General features: G+C 40.7%; 1 long non-coding RNA gene across 1 annotated transcript in view; it reads right to left on the bottom strand.

The window, feature by feature from the left end:
* The window catches only part of LOC310902288, a 455,554-nt gene that overhangs the window by 409,315 nt on the left and 27,495 nt on the right, over positions 1 to 18,744 (bottom strand). The window lies entirely within an intron of this gene.

Below are 18,744 nucleotides of genomic sequence, written 5' to 3'. Positions count from 1 at the left end.
GGTAAGTCATGAGATCATTGCACAGAGCAGCAGATCTACTGGACAGCAGTTTTTGCAGTGATGGAGCTCTGGCACATGTCACCCAAACTTACTTGGACTATGGCTCATAAGACATTCAAGAAACTGAAACAAAATAGAGAACAGAGAGACAGATTAGAACATATTCCATTACCTCCGCTCTCTATTCCCACCAAAGAAAAGACACCTTGCCTTGTAGTGGAATAACTTCCACTACATTCTACATGAAATTGTTGGTCAGAACCTGGGTCTCCTGAGCCTACATCCAGTATACTGATCAAAAACATACCCATCAAAATTTTTTTTGAAAACACTTCTAGTTCCCCAAGCTTTTTTCCACCTTAAAAAGTTTAAGACTCAAAACAGTCTTGGAGTGACCTGCAATCCCTTCTTTCTTGAATAATTGCCAGTTTGAGTATGAGCATATAACGAGAAACATTTGCTCATGTAAATAAAAGCTGCCTTGCCCGGTCCCTCATTAGTACAAATTCACCTGTCCTTTGCTTTCAGCTGCTGGATGAGAGGAACAGATATAAGTTGTATTCATTACAGTCCTCATTATGACTCTTGCTACAAGAACGAGACATCCTAATTGTAAGACAGATGAGAAAGACAGTAGCATCCTGTAGTACTGTGACCTTTCCAACATTTCATATTTTGACTTGCTGACCGTTCCATCTGCTTGTTGCATGCTGCAGAGAAGAGGAATAGTCATGCATGACGGTAACTAGGAGGGAGGGTGGTACAAAATTAACCCATTAAAGCAAGCCTATGTTATCTCATTAAAAGTGTCAGTTTGACTCTCTTGACTCCTGATAAACTACTAGGGCTTAACCTGCTTTGATATTATTAGAACATTATGTTAATAGTGGCAATAGGCATTTTTATGAAGAGAGTAATATCTTTGAGATCTCACTCAGCGATAAATATTCTTTCATGAAAAAGCAATGATGGATTGCTATTCTGGGCAAAACTTTGCAACAAGTGACAAATCGCATTTAATTCCTTGGATATTCATTATCATAACACTAATCCATCTGGCATTAAAGAAGGAATAATATGCAAGCCTGTATTCTTTCTCTTGCAATTTAGTACAAATCTTGAATAGCTTTTGAGATCTTTTAATCAGAGATCCCCAGATACTTTCATATCACTCAAAATACTATAATATTACAGTTTTACTAATGTCTCAGGGCTTTTAAAAATTGTCTTGAAGACTGAGACATAAAGACATGGCCTTTGTCTTCCTACAGTATTTGTAACTTATAACATCATTACTTCATATTGGCTCTAGGTACTAGGCCAAAATTCCTTGGCAAACATAAATATTTGCAAAACTAGGGAAAAGAAAATAAAAACTGAAGTCATTGACAATCCAAGTCAGCAAGGATATGAAAGACAGACTGCTGTAGGAAGTTGCAATTTTAGATTACAACTTGTGACAAACCTACCACAGGCCTTTTATTTATTTAGCATTGACAAAAGATGGCTTTGGAAGGTTTGCAGTTCTGATCCCATTAAAACATTTCACTGAAGCAATATAGCCCACATCATGTAACACAGCTAAATTTGGCCCTATGGTTTAATTGCTCCCCTTAGTCATCAGGTGCCAAGTTTTTATCTGCCCTGGGATAATATTTAACAGCCAGCACAGCCCTACTTACAGACATGTTTATCATGTCACCTAATTTCACCTGTGTCCAGGAACTTTCAGTTTCCCCCTGAAAGTTTCTTTAACCTGAGGTATACACTGAACAGATATATTTCTTTAAAACCAAACTGCAATTTTTTACAGCTGCGGAAACAAAGAACGATGACAAAAAGGATTTTAGAACAATGTTATATGCTTCTCTGCTTCCCCTAAAGACTGACCAAGCCTTGGAAGCAAACTGAGAAGGGTAAGGCTCTGCGGACAGACGTGGCCAAGGGCTAAGAATAGAAAGGAGGTAGGTAAAGGAACAGTAGGAACAGTTGCATGGCAAAAGTTCAGAACAGAGTAAGAAAAAATATGCGTCAGGAAATCAGCCAGGAGTCAGATGTTTGAGAATCTAAAAGGAAAAAATGGAGCTGAATGCTACGGAAAAATAAACAGGCAGTCAATGAAGGGGTGAAAGAACGAGCAGGAGAGGGTTACAACAGCACAAAATTCTGAGCTACAGAAAGGGAAGCAAAGCTACAGGAAGGCAATTGAATTTGAGATGATGATGGTCAAAAAGGAAATATTCAATATGTAGTTGAAACACAAAAGTGCTAAAATGCAACAGGTAGGTCAAGAGGTAGATACAAAAGCGGAGCACATGGAAGCTACAATACTAGCTTTGCAAGAATACATGCCACAGCGTACACATCCACAATGGAAAACTGATGGAAATGTGACTGTCAAACCAAATAAGGCTTTTTTTTTTTTAAATAAAAATAAAAAAGGCAGCAACAGCCCATTATTTTGGCTTCTTAAAGTTTGAGAAAGCTACACCTTTCTAATTGCTCTTTGCCTAACTATTCAGTATGTAAATAACTCCAGTCATAAGGAATTAATAATTCAGAAGCAATGAAGTTAAAATTAATTCTCCCATGTCTAATTTTCTTCTTTAAAAAAATACATAATACACAGTGGAAATGAAAATGGCTCAAGCTGTTTTTACACTGGTTAAATGTATTCATGTTTTCTATAGTGTTCTCTCTCTCTCTCTTTGTATGAAAACTGTTAAGTCTTATTATTATTTAATAAGATTAGTAAAAATTAAATTCCACCATAAAAAATAGAAACATGTTTCCTTTTGTTTACAGGTAATTAGGTAATTTTAAAACAGAACAGAGAAAGAGATTAATTAATTGGGGGAGGGGACACAAATGCTAGAGAGGAACTGATTGGTACTGCATGAATAACTATTAAAAGGCACACTGCTTCTTCATACATCCCTGTTAAATACTAGTAGGTAAAGTACAGGGAATTTTAAATGCTTACAATTTTGCAAGGCAGTAACTAACTTGCTTCACTGTGAAGTATATCCTACAGGTCTTGATTCACAAATAGGGAAATTTGTAAGAATTAATAAAGAAATTGTAAGAGATTGTAAGATCTCTCTTATAAGAGATTGTAAGACTTTCCCAAAGACATTTCAGGTGTGCTTATAAAACACAATGTAATGAGTCTGATCCAGGGCTGGGCAGGCATGCAGAAGCTCCCAGTACTGGTGCAATACACAGTGTAGCACCTGCAATTATCTCAGGGACTAGCCCTCATATGGCACACTTTTTTTCTCTAAAAAGCCTTTGATATGTGACCAGTGTTGGAATACGTGACTCACCGATGCTTATCCTGTAGTAAATTGAGGGTGTACGCAGCTGCTGAAGGCCTGCTCCTGGCTTCAGCTGAATCACAGAAGCAGAATTTAACGCCAGACTTTTTATTCTTACCTTCTTTTTCTAAGACATTTAATTTTTACCCAAAGCTTACAAAAGGGGCATTCAAATTAAATAAATCAGCTACTCTGATACATGCTATGGAATGAAAACACTGACAGTAGCAGGACAAACTGAGAGAACCAATTGCAAGCAAAATGCACTTATTTGGTAAGGATTACTGCAAGCACAAAAAATAAGTGCACAAATCACTGAGCTGAAAAAAACTGAGTGAACAAAAACCTTTTATGCCGTTCTGAGACTATAATTATTCATTAGTAAGAGAGCAGTCTGTTTACACTGAACCTAAGAAGACCGGATCAATTTCTGTAGGTCCTATACAGATTGCATATGGATTGCAGATGGACTAGGTTCCCTCAACTCTTTCAACTCCACTTCTGCAAAGCACTTAACAACATGTTTAACTGTAAGTGCACAACTGTGCCATTCTTACTCCTGAAAAACTTAAACTTGATTTAGGCTTGAATACTCTGTTTTGCAGACTCTACAGTGAGCATAAGGGCAACCAGGTGTGCCCTTGATCTCCACTGCCACTTCTTGTGACATTGTGGCTGGGGCAGGGAGAGCCTGACCTGCACTGGGGTGGCCATGCAGTTGGGTCCAGACCCTTCCCATTTCTCAACTTGTGTTTAATCTCGCTGAACTGTGCCTGAGTCGTATCTGTCATTAACGTGCTCTGTACCAAGAAATATTCTTGCTGTCCATCACTGAAGCCCTTGAAGGGAAATCCCCTTCCTTCACTGCAGGCTGCCTCAGGCTCTGAGATAGAGCACATGCTTCATGCACAAGAACATGGGACAACTCTGACAATCCTAGTAACTCTGCGGTGTAATGCAACCGCTCCTGATCAGTTGAAACAAGGCAAATCCCGGCTCCTGATGTTTCAATCATCACACACTGTTTGGGTTGGTGGTTGGTTTTCTTTCGTTTGCTTGGTTGGTTTTATCTTGTTGGGTGGGGACAGCAAGGAAACCATATGAAAATAAAAAAAATTGCCAACACTCAAATTCGACACTACTCTCTCTTAATATATAAAGTAATATATTATATATTAATATATGTATGTATTATACATTATATATATAATTATATATGTAAAAATTAATATAAGATAAAAATATTTTCAGTCAATGAGGAAAAGCTGGTACCAACATATTTGAACACTGCCAGATACCAATATTTTCACTGAAAAATGTACTTAAAAATACATTGTGAGAAGGTGATAAGTTATGTGAAAGCGCTATGTCAAAGAGTGTTCAAGAACTTGCACATTATTAATTTCACATCCCTACTGAACACCCAGATGTGGTCAAATTAAAGATAAAACTAATGACAGTAACTCATTAGGTTGTCAGAGAAAGTCTGTGATAGTAACAGATTAGAATACAAAGCCATCTGAGTGCCCAAATGACAGGAAGACATCAGGGTGCGGAGTATAAGCCATCTAACTTAATAATATTCATCATTGTTTCAGCCTCAGCTTAGTGAACTATATAGCTAGATGAAGCAAAAGAAAAATCTGAATAAAATGGACCCACCTTATATCTTCATATTGCCTGTCATATAGAGCCTTTCATCTAACATTTTGCTATTTGCCATTATTAACATGCCATTTGTGCTGGATCTGTCTCAGCCAAGACAGTAAATGTCAGGTTTTGCCCAAAAGACCTACACATTCTTGCTATGAAATACCAGTCAATTGGTCACAGTGATTTGAAGAAATACAGGAATAATCACATTATCTTGAAAACTAACTTTTAATGTTACTGAATATTTGTCTATATATCCATTAATTACATTTGTTGTTGTTGTTGTTAATAACTTTGCTCTACAGAATTAGAAATGCTATTTTCAAAAAGTAGTCAAATAACACAAAATTGCAAATCCACTTTCAGGCATTCGATCAAAATATCAGGTTTGCAGCATTTTCTCAAAATGATTTTGCTCCACCAGCAGTATTTAGTTAGTCTTACTCGGTAGCTCCTGCAAGTAAAAATTCAAATCAGAAGCATCTACAATGCTGTATATAATTTTAAGATAGTGCTTGGTAGCTCCCTAATCTGGAAGTCAGCTTTCGAAACTGTGATAAGAGATTTTAGCTTAGGCATGACCACCCTTTTCTCTAAGGCAACCAAGATAGTGATTTCTTTCCTTTAACACCTTCGCTGCTGATAGACTGCTCACATATCTCCTGACACTGTAGTTCTCCAAAAGAGACTACCTGCAAATGAATCCGTGTCTGAGGATTTTTAACGTGGCTATATTTCCTAGGTGTACCTGGTGGAAGTCTATCAGCATTAGAGAAGCTAATTAGTCAACTGAGAGCTGGAATCTCACCAGGCTAATTTTTGCTGTCAGGGATAATGATAGATTTTTCAAGCCTTAAACCAACAATTGGTGCAAAAGATCAACTCACTAATGATTGTCAATTAGTCGTGTGACTATTGACTTCATTTTTCTGCCTTTGAAAAACATGTCATACTCATTCAACAACAGCCCACGCCACCTGTATTTTGCAGCTGTGAAAATACAGATATTACAAATAAATCCCCAGAGACAGCAGAGCTAAATATTTTTTGGTAAATAGTAAATGCCTTATCGTTTTTATGTTATTAACTGTGTTCATTTGCCTAGAAAAACAGAGTGGAACATTCATAACTGCAGAATAATCTAAACATTTTTGCCAGTAAGTTAAAGTATTCATTGCAATAGCTTAGCTATCTTCAAACAAGAATTAAAAATGAGACTTCAGTTAGAAAACTGAAGGGTACCTTCATATCAAATACACTTTGTAAGTCATCTCCAATAAACATAACGTTAGAGTTTATACGTTCACAGAGGCAGTCAACAATCTATGACTCAAATCCAGGTCTCCTTCACATTGTTTCATGCATATGCCAACACTGTTTGTGCTATGTCACTGTACAACCATTAGGATGTTTGGTTTTTTGTGGTTTATTTCCTCAACATATTAACACTGGAAGAAGTCATTATTTTTTGTGTTGTGTGCGCAAAAAACAGCTAATACCAAAGCGTAAGCCTGTTTACCAACAAGGATGACATAAAAACGTATAAATTCTTGGAAGTCTGTAAGGCAACAATAAAGAAAATAAAGATCCACATTTAATCCCTGAAAGGGTTTCAGTGTGGCTAGGATTTCCATAGTTGTAATTCAAGACAAAATCCGTCTTGTACACTGCCTATAGATGACTTTACCTGCATGACAGGGTTTGATAGTGCTTGGTAAATGCTGACAGATCAAGGACCCACCTTATACAGCACATGTTATTGAGTATTTCCACTTCCCTTCAGCTTTTCTATAAATTAATACAGTTATTAGGGAGATTGTTTGTATATGCAGGTTCTCATTCAGCCTTAGAGCTGCTTTAATGTAGTAGCGGTATTGGAGAGGCTCCATAAAGGAGGACAACGCCCTTCAGAAAGCAAGAAACTAAAATCAAATAAAGGAAATGGACCTTCATCTCAATTCAAAACAGCCTTTAGCTTAGCAAATGTTTTCTTTCACAAGGAAGAATGCATTTCAGTGGAACAGTTCAGATCATCACCAGACTACCTAGACAATCTCAGCAACACAACCCAGGAATAATATGAACTTTTCAAAGCGTTCTCAATAAAAAAGCATATGCTCATCTAAATAAATATAAACTTCCACCCCCCACAACCAATCATCAAGATGGTAGTTTCCCCTCACACTAAAACGGCAGGCCTCAAACTGAGCTGCTTGCTGGAGAGGAAGAGCAGCTCTGCCTCTCCTCTGTCCTTGCCTCTCCCACCCTACCAGCAAAGACACTGGTTAGTGCTAGCAACAGCAGTGCCTTCAGCATAGCCTCTGCTACCAAAGATCTAATGAGAAACAAATTGTATTTTCACCCTTCCTTCAAGTTTAGTAGTGTAGGTCATTAGCAATATAGATATGGAAGCAATACTGCAGCATATGACTGAAAATGCTGACTGCCGAAAAGTGTTATTTCCACTTGTGCCGGCACACACTATGGACCTAGGTTCACGTTGGGAACAACCCAATACTTCTTGATTCCTAATCCTTTGAGCCCATTTTAGCATCCGACCAGACACCTTCAACAAAAACACTGAACTCAGAGTAGCTCAGCCCTCTTTAACAGCTTCTTAGCCTGTGTTTTGTCTGTGATGGAGTTCATTTTCTACGCAGAACCTTGTATGGTGCTGCGTTTTGGATTTTTGACGTGGACAGTGGTGATAGCACACCGATGGTTGAGCTGCTGCAGTGCAGTACTTACGCAGAGCCCAGGGCTCTTCTGCTCCTCGTGCTGCCCGGCCAACAAGGGATAGCACCAGGAGCTGGTGCACCATGACCTGGGAGGGAACATGGCCAGGAGAGGTGACCCAGGCTGACCAAAGGGATGCCCCATGCTGTGTGACGTCATGCTCAGCTGTAACAATTGGGGAAGGAAGACGAAGGGGGTCATTCAGAGTGATGGCATTTGTCTTCTCAAGGAATCCTTCCGCAGGACGAGCCCCGCGCTCGTGGCAGCGGCTGAATGCCCACCGCTGATGGGAAGTAGTGAATGGATGCCTTGGTTTGCTTTGCTTTGCTTTGCTTGCATGCGCAGCTTGAGCTTTCCCCAGTGAACTGTCCTTATCCCAGCCCGTGGGTTCTGGCACTTGGACCTTGGCAATTCTCTCCCCCACCCCACCTGGGGAGGGTGAGCAAATGGCTGTGTGCTGCTCAGCTGCCTGCTGGGGTCAACCACAACAGGCTGGCATAGGAAGGGCTAGAATTTTGGGAAGAACATAATTTTTAAATGTTCCATTAAGTAAGTTCTTTGCAATTTCACTTAGAGAACGAGAATTCACAAAGCTTCTCAACACGTTACAGATGAAAAAATACAGGCCTTGGCATGCTGAGCAACTGGTTTAAGTTCCCCAGATATATCCCTGATATAGAAAGGAACTCAGCTGTAATGCTACTTCATCTTTTCTGTCATTAAAACCCAAGCTGCAGCTGACACACGTGGAAAAGAGTTTCAGGGCTTAGTTTATTAGTTTTATTAAGAAAATGTTCATCACCGTTATTCCAGCCAACAACAACAACAAAACACCTTTTGGAAGTCTGAAGAAAAGAGTACTTTCAGCTCATTTGAAAATCTTCAGATTTGTCATCAAACTCCGAGACACTTACGATCACTACCTAAACAAATATCACACCATTCAAACCCAACAGTTTTCTGATGTCATCCTAGGTAAAAACTAAAATTCAGAAATAAAAAGAGAAAAAGAGGTAAGCAATACACATAACCTGGCATGAGAAAACTTGCTCTGAAAAGCTGAATCCTATAGACGCTATAGGCAGTGTGAAATAGCATCTAGGAAAAGGATGAGAATCTTAACTAAAAGCCTAACTCTTGGCTCTACCTACAAGCACGTGTTCATCATCCAACCTATATCAGAACCTAACCGGACAAAATTCATAAGAATCTGTCCATTCTCGATAAGATGTTCTGGAGCCAAAATCACAAAGCTGCACATCCGAAAGAGTTAGGCATATTTACTTATTTAGCAACAGCAGCTGAATAGATGGTGTAATTTCCTGATTCTGGCAGCTGGCACGTAAAGGAAACCACCAAAGACCATGACAGCTCTAATAAAAATCTCAAAAACTGATACAGCCTCTCTCCTACAAAACGCCTGGGAGAGCCAACCTTGCAAAGATGTTGGAAAGATACTGCTCAGTCAGAACTGGGGCTGGCCCCCTCTGGTAATTCTCAAAGAGAGGATGGGGAAAACAACAACAACCACCATGACGACAACAACCATCCAACTCCTATCGTTACATGACAGTAATGATGGTATAGCAATTAATGCACTGTATTTCTATATGAAATCCCTCACAAGTAAAGTTGATCTTATATCCAATTTTTCATTAACATTTTCCTAATTTCCTATCTGAAAAAAAAAAAATAAATCCAGGGATCTTAAAATTAATAGTACTAACACACAGGCAAGATTGTAGCTATTCCTTATTTCAGCTCCTGGCCTGAGAGCAGAGAATAACAGGGGGAATCTTCTACATGGTACTTTGTTCTCTTTGCCAGAGTTCCCATGCTGATTCTTTTCACCAACCTTTTTACTTCGAAAGCATGCTCCTTAGTGTAGAGATGGCTTTTTGTTCTATGTCTACAGGCAAAAAACCAAAATTCCATCCTAATCAGGGACTACAAGCAAAAGAAATAAAACAACAAGATTAAGTAACCTTTGTTTTATACACATTTTTCAAGGCAGAAAGTACAGTAATCTGACCAATAAATATAGTGGTGCTGGTGGTATCCTTCAATTGGTAATTTCCAGAAAACCACGTGTATTTCAGTAACTGGATATGCTGTAATGGGGCCTATTTTTTTTTTCTTTTTATTTTTTTCCCCTAAAGAATTCATGTTAAACCTTGAGCTAGGCCAGACAGCACATCACATCTGAAGGGGGAAAAGAAAACTTCATGTCACTGGAATTCTGTCTCAGTGGAGGCTGAGAGCTTGGATGTTCTTTGGTTATTGCTATGCTGAGTGCTAAGATGGCTGTTAAATATTTTATCAGTGAAGACTTAAACCAAGAAATGTGCTGAAAACAAGGCTTGAATGATCCCTGTTTTGAATCTGATGTTGTGCAAATGCATACAAGCAGCTTTTTATCCCCCCCCCCCATTTACTTTTTTTTAATATTTCCTCTTCTTCTATTTATGTTTCTCTTAAATATCTCCCCAAAAGCAGCTACGCTGAGGTTTTTTTTCCACCGCAGTGGCTGTGGTACGGTGCACTTTATAAGGGCTGACAGTTAACCGAAGTAAACATAAGGACATGGCAGCATTAGGGACGTCAGTCTGCAAATAGAATTTCGTTGTAATTCTCTGCATGAGGTCTGGGAGCAGCCGATGGCAGAACTGAGAACAGGGCTTCTGCAGATTTTATGAGGCTGATGCATGTGACTGTTCTCCCTCCCTCTGTCACACTAGAGGCTCGTCTGATGGAAAATCATGCGATTATCTCTGCATGCGTGTGTGCACGCATAGCAGAACGCACTTCTCAGCTCCTCGCTTTGCCTTTCTGCCATCAGCTCTTCGCAGCGGCTCGCTAGCACCAGACGCCCTGCGTTACCCCTTGGGAAAGCCACGGGGGCCAGGCAGCTCCCTCCGAGCCCCACCGCACCCCGCAGGAAGCCCCCTGAATTCCCCCCGGCCACGCTCGGCCACCGGGTGGTGCTGGGGCGGGCTCTTCCCGCCCGGGACCGGCCCTCAGGGGGCGGCTGCGCCCAGGCCCGGGCGCTCGGGGGCTGTCAGGGCCTCATCTGACAAGCGAAGCGGAGCAGGGCGTTTCCAAAGCTGGAAAGGGGCCGTCTTTGTTCCCAACGGCAGGGCCGCTTCGCCCGCCGCCGGCCAGCTCAGCCAACAGCCCGCCGGGCGGAGGGGAGCGACGCACTCCGCCTCCCTCAAGCGCCCCGGCGCGGGCCGATGCCGGCGGATCCCAGCCCCAGGGGGCCGGGCCTGGCCGCGGGCCTGAGGCGTAGGGCGGGAAGGCCGGGCCCGCACCCGCTGCCCCCCGGATGAGGGCTGGCCCCGGGCCGTGTTTAAGGATCGGCCGCAGGGACAGAGCAGCTGACGCAGCTGCTACCTGGGGGCTCAGCCGCTGCCGCCCTGCCTCCGAGCCCCTTTCTCCCTGCGTTACGGCGCCATTATGGCCTATCCAGCGCTGCGCCAGGATGGAGCACGCAGTTACAAGATCATAGAATCACTACGGCTGGAAAAGTCCTCCAAGGTCATCTGGTCCAAACATCCATCTACCACCAATGTCACCCGCTAAACCATGTCCCTAAGCACCACCTCCAACCTTTCTTTGAACACCCCCAGGGGTGGTGACGCCACCACCTCCCTGAGCAACCTGTCCTAATGCCTGACTGCTCTTTCTGAGAAAAAATGTCTCCTCATTTCCAACCTAAACCTCTCCTGGCGCACCTTGAGGCCATTCTCTCTAGGCCTATCGCTAGTTATCTGCGAGAGGAGGCCGACCCCCAGCTCCCCACAACTTCCTCTCAGGTAGTTGTAGAGAGCAGTGAGGCCTGCCCTGAGCCTTCCTCCAAACTAAACAACCCCAGTTCCCTCAGCTGCTCCCCATAGGACTTGTGTTCCAGGCCCTTCAGCAGCTTCGTAGCTCTTCTCTGGACATGTTCCAGGGCCTTGATGTCCTTCTTGTAGTGAGGGTCCCAAAGCTGAACACAGTACTCAAGGTGCGGCCTCACCAGAGCAGAGTACAGAGGGACGATCACCTCCCTGGTCCTGCTGGCTACACTATTCCTGATACAAGCCAAGATGCTGTTGGCCTTCTTGGCCACCTGGGCACACTGCCAGCTCATATTCAGGCAGGGGTCGACCCAACACCCCCAGATCCTTTTCCCTTGCACAGCTTTTGAGCCACTCTCCCGCAAGCCTGTAGTGCTGCATGGGGTTGTTTTGGCCAAAGTGTGGGACTCAGCACTTAGCCATGTTGAACCTCATCCCACTGGCCCATCGACCCAACCTGTCCAGGTCCCTCTGCAGGGCCTTCCTACCCTCCCGCAGATCGACACTTCCCTCCAACTTGGTGTCAACTGCAAACTTAATTGAAGGTGCACTCAATTCCCTCATCCAAGTCATCAGTAAAGATATTGAAGAGGGTAGGCCTCAACACCTGACCTCTGGGGAACACCCCTGGTGACCAGTCGCCAGCTGGATTTCACTCCATTCACCACCACTCTGGGCCTGCCATCCAGCCGGTTTTTAACCAGCAAAGAGTATACCTGTCCAAGCCATGGGCTGCCAGCTTCTCCAGGAGAACACTGTGGGAGACCGTGTCAAAGGCCCTGCTCAAGTCTTGGTAGACTATGTCAATAGCCTTTCCCTCATCCACCCGGGGGGTCACCTGGTCATAGACAGAGATGGGGTTGGTCAGGCAAGACTTGCCTTTCATGAACCCATGCTGACTGGACCTGATCCCCAGGTTGTCCGGCACATGCTGTGTGATTGCATTCAAGATGACGTGTTCCATCACTTTTCCTGGTACCAAGGTCAGGCTGACAGGCCTGTGGTTCACCAGGTCCTTCTTATGACCCTTCTTATAGATGGGTGTCACATTAGCAAGTCTCCAGTCATCCGGGACCTCTCCAGATGACCGTGACTGCTGATAGATGATAGAAAGCGGCCCAGCAATCGCATCTGCCAACTCCGTCAGCACCTTAAGGTGGATAACGTTATTAGAACAAGTTCTTCCTTGGTAGGTTAAGCCAGAACGAAAAGCCTATGGAGAAACATCCATGGAAACCAACCGTCCTATGAAAAATAACCTTAATAAAGCTCTGCCATGATAAAGGGGGATGTGTCCCTGTGGTTGAGAGAGGTATTAGGTGCTACCATCAAAAACCTCACAAATTTATTCACAGTACAACAGACAACAGTGTGACACTTGAGTAACTCTTCAACTATTTCTCATGTAAAACTAAGTTTAAAAAAAAACAAAAAACAGACTGATTGAAATTGTAGGTGTTTCTAGTTAAACTGAGCAGAAATAGCTGTATTACCAACTAAGATTCATGCTTAAGAAAATTCAGATGAAATGTACGAAAGTTTAAGATTTTTCAAGCAAACTGACCATTTAAGTCAGGCACTATAACACTATATAAGAAACATTTTCAGAAACATCAAAGCATTTTGAATTTCTAGAAAGTATGCCTTGACACTCGAATAAGCCAAGTGGTTTTTATTTTTGTTGTAATAAATTTTCAAGCAAATTCTTTTATTCTGGTCTCTCTCTCTCTTTCTTCTTCTTTTTTTTTTTATAATGCAATAAGATTTTTTCACATTTAATTTTAATTGTACAGAAGAGACAGGATATTCTGTCACAGTCTTCAATGGGCTAGGACTCCACTGAGTCTTTTAATAAATATATACATATGAATATATATATAGGGAGTTAAAGCAAAGTCAATTCTGTAGTAAAAGAAAATAGTTATTTGTTTTTGTCTTGTTTTCAAGAAATGTGTTTTAATAGTGCTATTTTTGCAAGATACTCTTCCTTCCGAATGCTTTCTTGCTGTTTGACTGTGTATGCATATCTATATTAATAAAAAGCTTAGCATCAACATCATAGAAATGGAGTGCTACGTTCAAGTTTACACATGACACTCTAACATGGAAGGGAGAGTATCCAGTCCATGCAGTTTAGGAGGTTAGTGATGTGCATGTTATTCCATACCAAAACAGCATTGTGGCATTACTTTTGTCTGCTCAGTCTCAGGCTGTATTTTATAACATGTGAACAAGTAGTATCTTTTACTACAATGTACACTATATATATATATATATATATTTGTATAGAGCTAGAAAAAAGAGCCTATATGCAGTATGTTAGAAAAATTAGGCTACTGTGGGTCTTCAGTAGTACCCCTGAAGTTACTGAAATATTCCTGAAAATTCGCTTAGTACTTCTGAAGTCCCAGAAAATTCAGGATTTGCATCTAAAATGGACATTAGCACAAATGTGTGTCAACACAACTCCTTAACCACCATGTACTTACCTACAGTTTAGGGCACGCACAAAAGCAACGTGTTTAATAGTATGTTAAACTCAAACGTTATTAAATTCAGACACAAAGTCCAAAGTGTTCAGAAAATACTTTCAGAAATGTTAAGAACTGCCATTTGCAAGACTCTGGAACCTGCAAGTGCTCCACGTAAAAAGCAGTTATGCTTATCAACCCACCTCAAGATTTAAACTAGTTATTTCAAAAACACAGCGTGCTGAAATTTGGCATTTTCATTTTGTGTTTAAACATTACTGAACCGCAGGTAAATGTGGGGAAGGAAAAAAAAATCTAGCAGGAAGGTCATTTTCAAAATTAAGAATCTGTATTGTTGATATTGCTGGTCAAAAGGTGCCCTAAACCATGTAAAATTGATTTTGTTTTTCAACACTAATGATCAAAGTCTGGGGCATTGACTCATAATTAATGATTGGTTGGGTGGAGCTGATTCCATTAACCTCAGGTGTTCATTAATCCCTAGGACTACCTTCTATCAAGGTCATTAGTGCTATTAAAAGCTAAACATTTGTCGTAAAACTGTATTTTTTGTGCCTGATGGAAGACTTTCAGCAGAAATGCTTCAATTTCAGTTGTCTAGGTGCACTTGCCTAGGTTGCAGTGATGTTGTCTACAATGTGAAAGAACTCACCCTCAAAGAATCAACATATCTTCTTACATTGTTGTGATTAAAATTAATTTTAGGGGTGGGGTTCCAATATGCCCAAACGTAGACAAAATACATACTTCCTATGCTGCGTATTACTTGCCATTGCTGCCCCCTTCCAGCTGAGATTGGAGCCCAGCTGCACAGAAGTTTTATTTCCTTGACTTATTTCAAAGAGGTGGCAGGCAGTGGTTTCTGCTTGTAAGGAGCACCTTCAGGTCCCACCTCCCAAGAACAGAGACGGGCACTCATGGCGCTCATTTGAAAAGCATCAAGTAGGTGGTGGTCAGAAGTAGTTTTCTCAGCTCCTCAGTGGTGATGCATAACTCTGCTCTGACTGCCTGTTGTGGCTTTGTGCTAATATTAGAAGGGTCTGAAGACAGGCCGAGCACCTCTGTAGCCTAGCTGCAGAGGAGATCTAAGTTTGAGCTTGAACCAGGCTGACCTTACAGTAAGCCCTGAAGAACAATATAAACATTTATTTATACTTTACAAACCCGCCTACCCTGAACACTTATCCTGCCTCTATTACTAGACCAAGTGACACATTTTTTATATCAGGTAAACTGAATCAATGTTAAAATAGAAGCATGAACTAGTTTTGATGGCATCTTATAAATTCACCCAACTTTTTTTTTTTTTTGATTCAGCTTTCTTGTTAGGTCTCATAAACCAAAGCATAACTGAATTATCCATTTGGGATAGCATAGCATTGATTTAGATATAAAAAGAAACAAGGTAATGAGATAATTTTTAAGTACTACTCCCATCCCTAAAACCAGTCTGCTCTCTATGGTACACCTCAAATCATTTACATTTTGCTCTATCTCCTATGAAAGGAACATTAGAAAAGGCTGGAGAAAACAGAATGGCAAGGTATCATTGTGCCTTTTAATTTTACTGTAACCCCTGAGAGATTACTAAATAATCTAAATCATCTTTTCTTTCCCCCCACTCCACCCCTTTGGTTCCCTACAGCTTGGATACACTCATTACTAAATTATCTTATTGGTGTTTTGGCTGAATTAAAATATACAGGCTTTATCTTTACAATTTCTCAATGAACAATCTGTTTAGTCCAAAGCAAAAGTTTTCTTCTTCTACGTCAAATTCTCTTCTATGTATTGAGCTTAGCAGTACTGAGATGTCAACAGCGTAATAGTGATATACATGATTGGTTATATCTAAATACCTTTTGCAGTAACTATGTATGAAAGTACTGTAGAATGAATAATGCCATGATTTTCAAATGGAGATCAGCTTATATTTATCTTCCCAGGAAAGAATACAGGGCATGTAGGAAGTGAACCCAAAATGGACCTTCTTATTCACTGATTCCAATCCCCTGCTATCAGTGACACACTATCTAATATCATCTGCTTGGTAATTTTTTGCCCCTGCTACTCTAATTAAGGCTATGCCAAAGTCTGACTCTTCTAATGGCAAGGAACCTTCTTCTAATTTCCAACCTAAAATTTATTCATAACCAGTTTGTACCCATTTGTTCTTGTGCCTGTCCTTCAGAGATTAAGTAGCTCATCTCTTTCCACTGCATTTCACCTACCTCTGTACTCTGTGATGTATTCATAGACAGCACTCAGATCCCACTCAGCTTCATTTTCCTAAGTTAAATGAGCAATCTCTTTTCAGTCTCTTCTCAGAAGACAGGCTTTTCATTAACTTCATAGCAGTTCTGTGTACCTGTTCCAGTTAAAGTCGATCATTCTTGAACATGGGTGAACAAACTTATACCCAGTGTTTGTGATGAAGTCTGACCATTTTGTTGCACTACTGAATTAACGCTATTCAATGTCAAGTGGATATACTTCATCTGGCAACCTCTAGCACTGTTTGCTTCATTTTCCTTACAGCCCCCTCACCCCAAGCCAGCTGTGTTGTCATGTGAATGACTTAACATACAAGTCTCTCTCTTCCTCTATTTCCAGCTAATGGCCCCAGCTATAGAAAGTAAAATCTCTATATTCTCTTTATTTTCTATTTGAAAAGAATAAAATCCATACAGAATCCCTCTCTTACTACTAGTCCTTGACTGTTCTCTCACAGAAACCGTCTAAAAAAAAAAAAAGCAAATTTAATATTAACAGTGAAATCTTAGTGCATTCACTGCCCAAGCTTCACTGTTCCAGACACACAACAATATATTAGTCCATACCCTTCATGTTTCCAGTATCATACTGCAGAGTCTAATACTTAGAACTTTTTTACTTTCCAACCAACTTGGGTGCTTCAGTTTCACAGCCATAAAAAAAAAAAAAAAAAGTTGGTCTCTTGATTCTGTAAGCTGAAACTTTCTTATTTAACCATCAACTAAATAACAAAAAGGACTTGTTTATATCACTGCCCACAATGACAGAGAAGTCCTCAACTAATTTGGTCAGCTTTATACAGCACCTAATTTTCTGAAGGTTCGTCTCTGAAAGTTTTACAGGCTTTGAAAGAGAAAAACGAAGTTCCATGTGTATTTTACATCATTTCTGTAACTCATCTGCCTAAATGCAGCTATTAGGTTAGCAGCGCTGACACACACTTTACATCGCAAGGTAACCACCTGGCATTAGTGCACTTCCCAGAGCATTTTTGTTTCTTGAACACATTGGGATACATCTGTTATCATTTGTATTCCTGAGTCTGGCTACACGACCTGCAATCAGCTCAAGTGCCCCCCTAATTTCTGCACAGAGACTGCCTGCATCCCTGAAACTACCAGCGGGAAAAGAAACCACCACTGAATTATCACTCTCCTCCCTCTGAAAGTGCGGAGGGCACAGGCAGTTACAGGAGGGAAATAGCAGTTTGTTGGGTCCCTTGCAAGCTAAATCAAGCACCAGAACTGACACGTAGAGAGAAGCAATTTTATCCGAGCAAAAGAACCAATGCAGGTTTCTTTCATCACAGAGCAATGAATGAGACAAGCAGCAAATTGTACCCACAACTAGAATCTGTCAGTCACCATTGATTTCCTGTACTCCTAGGGTAGCACTGCTGTGGCCAGTGTGAGATTGCATGGTAACAATCTGACCCCTTTCTGTCAAACAGAAAATTTAGCTGGTGGACTGCTCTGAAATCTCACCAACTGCTCAGTGCCTCTATACAGTCATACTGTTCATTTCTGGCTTACCCAGACATCCGTTTGTACACCCAAAGGAGATGGCTACGAGACAGCTACGTAACAAAAGTCACAGTATGCAGTTGCAGAGACTTAGTAAAGATAAAGCAGTTATAATAAAGAATATTAAAGCTGTCTGCATATAAAGGGTGATTTTGTTAAAAATGAAATTTCTAAAAACTTTTCCTTTAATTGGTGATACACAGATCTATCCACAAGAAAACTGGTATGCTATTTAGTAATGATGTAATGGGGAAGTAATTGTTAATATTTCACAGATGCTGCAGAACATTCAGTCCTGCTTCTTCATAAACAAATTAAGGATAAGCAAACTGACCATAACAGGAATACAGACATTCGTTCTCATTAGGAATAGTAAATAAGATCTGAGTATGAATGTGATGTCTTTGCTATGAGAACTACTGTCTGGAATAAGTTAGCAAAAAAATCCTCTGACAGCTCTTCAAGAATAGATTATTTTCCTTTTTATAGTAACAGGGGTATCAGACAACACACAGAAGTCAGCTAACAGAGTGTTGTCTTGGAAAAAAATCTTCTAGTATTAACTTTATGTCACCGAAATATCAAAATATTCCCATCATCATTTCACAACTAAATTCATGTAAAGAAGGGAGAAAAATCAAATTGAATTAGAACAAATGATTCTATCCACACAGAAACACCTAGCAATGGACATGTTTGTAGTCATCTCCCTTACAGGTGAACATCTACAAAATCCATTCATCATCACTGAGAAAAGTGTAGTCTGATTTTTTATTTATTTATTTTTAATCCCATGAAAAAGCCTTCTTCTGCCTTCAGTGTATTTCTGGCTAGAGAACATGCAAGCTATTTAGTGCCTAAGTTCAAGACAAGATGAAGAAACATACAGCAGTTTATTTAGCAAAGTCTA

The sequence above is a fragment of the Anser anser genome, assembly GCF_964211835.1.
Source record: "Anser anser genome assembly, chromosome: 7".
In the NCBI taxonomy this organism is placed as follows: Eukaryota; Metazoa; Chordata; class Aves; order Anseriformes; family Anatidae; genus Anser; species Anser anser.
Note: the sequence above shows the minus strand (reverse complement) of the source record. Positions and strands in the feature narration are given on the sequence as shown.